At 38.8% G+C, this 2099-nt stretch overlaps 1 protein-coding gene across 1 annotated transcript in view; it reads left to right on the top strand.

The window, feature by feature from the left end:
• Positions 1–2099, top strand: part of LOC107710898 (tyrosine-protein kinase FRK-like) — an 8924-nt gene that overhangs the window by 2584 nt on the left and 4241 nt on the right. The gene's annotated exons all lie outside the window — the stretch shown is intronic.

Raw genomic sequence — 2099 nt, 5'->3', positions numbered from 1 at the left:
TTTAATCGATTTTCAACCGGCTCACGGTTAATCGTTACATCCCTAACGTCAAATAAAGAAAAAATAAAAATAATTAAATAAATGTCTATTGCTCTCAGATCAGAAGACGTTTTGTCAAAGTTTGACATCATTTGGCTTATATGTCACAAGTAGTGACTTGAAAGATTGGTGTCTTTATCAACTATGCAGTGCAAGTATATACAACATATTTTTGTGTTTCTCATGACTCAAACCTGCAGAACTTGTTGGCTATGGTCACATGATCTCTTACGTCCCACAGCTTCACATGTATCAGCATATTTTTGCTAACCTAAAAGTAAAAAAAAAAAAATGCAGATTTGAACAAGTAACAACATTAGAAACCCTAGTATGTATTCCTAAAGTCTTCCATGATTTAAATACCAAAGCTAAAGCACAGGGGTATCGGACAGGGGGTAATAATGGAGCTGAGTAACAGGGGCCCTTGGCGAGGGGGGGGGCCCGATCGCGCCACCCCACCGAACGTGATTTTGAGGGGACCCCATAGCAAATTCCTAGCGACGGCCCTGCTAAAGCATAAATGTTTTCTGGCTATGTAAGGACTCATTATCATTTGTTTATCATTATTTTCAGCTCATCTAACCAATACAAGAGTTTCTTCAGTCATTGATTTACATTTGTTTATGCTAAAATGCGGATGTGACGTTAAATTTAGCTGTCATCAAAAGCACAACTGAAATTGAATTTGAAATGTGTGTTGTTGTTTTTTTTAACCAAGGCTGGTGTATCTGCTTCCTGATTAGTAACAAGAAAGATAAACATATGTTTCCTCATTCCAGTCTTAGAGTCATGATTGACATTTGAAGATCATGAGAGGTAAAGCTGTGATGAGCACTCTGGCCAGGGTGCCTGGTTATAGCAACAGCCAATGTCGTCAGCCAGCATGTGACTGAGAGTAGTTGATTGCTCACCAGCTCATTAACACTAGACTGTGCCCTGAGCTTTCAGTGACACTCCCTGTATCACAGATCAGTCACTACTTGAAAAACAGACTCAGCCTAATTCCTGAGTCCAGCAATGAAATATTGTCACTATTTTTCCATATTTGAGAGTTTGTGCTTTGTTCTCAGCTATAATTTGTAAAGGATTCAAAATCTTATATTGTGGGTCATTCTCAGAAAGTGGCAGTAAAAGAGACCATTTCAAAGAAATAGACTAAGGGTGGTTTGTATACCACTTAAAAGAGTATGCCATTGCTTTAAGGTACTTGGTTTGACTTTTTAAAGTTGTTTGCCATCTAAAAAACTACTGCCATTTTGGCCTATGTGGTTTAGTACCGACTTACTGTGGTTATACGATAAAGGTCTTCATATTCTGAATCTGTGCAATGGTTCGTTTACTGAATCTGTGCAATGGTTTGTTTAAAGTTTTCATTAAGGTCAGTATTTGCCACCTTAAATTGATTTCCAGGGGCATTTTTACCTTTATATAGGTCATTTTTTCTAACATAAAATGATAAAAATTACTTTAAAGGGGTCATATGATGCTTTTTTAAAGATCATTATTTTGTGTATTTGGTGTAACAGAATATGTTGACATGCTTTAATGTTCAAAAAACACATTATTTTTCAAATACTGTACATTATTGTAGGTCCTCTATGCCCCGCCTCTCTCAAACGCTTCGTTTTCTACAAAGCCCCCTCCTTTGACAAGCGCAGTCCGCTCTGATTGGCCAGCTGACCCAGTGCACTGTGATTGGCCGAACACCGCAAGCACTCATCGGAAATGTAACGCCAGATTGTCATAGCAAAGTCAGAATTACCTCCTCTCCTAGGTTCACGAAACGGTCGTCCATAAAATGCATTGCTGTTCTGTTGTAAGTAATCTTAAAGATTCCTAAATGCATCTACTTTCGGAAGGCCAAATAAAGTGCTTTTGCTTTCGCCTAGAAACACACAGCGTCTCCCTGACATGGCTGCTTCAACACTAAATGCGGTTACTGAAACCACGCCTTCTTTCTTTGCGTGAACATTTGGGCACATTATGCAAATATTCCCACATAGTGACCTAGATATGTGGGGGCGTATTAGACCAAGCCCTTGTAAAGACAAATCACAAGG

This window comes from Sinocyclocheilus rhinocerous, unplaced genomic scaffold (assembly GCF_001515625.1).
Source record: "Sinocyclocheilus rhinocerous isolate Xijiao unplaced genomic scaffold, SAMN03320098_v1.1 scaffold4493, whole genome shotgun sequence".
NCBI classification, from domain to species: Eukaryota; Metazoa; Chordata; class Actinopteri; order Cypriniformes; family Cyprinidae; genus Sinocyclocheilus; species Sinocyclocheilus rhinocerous.
Note: the sequence above shows the minus strand (reverse complement) of the source record. Positions and strands in the feature narration are given on the sequence as shown.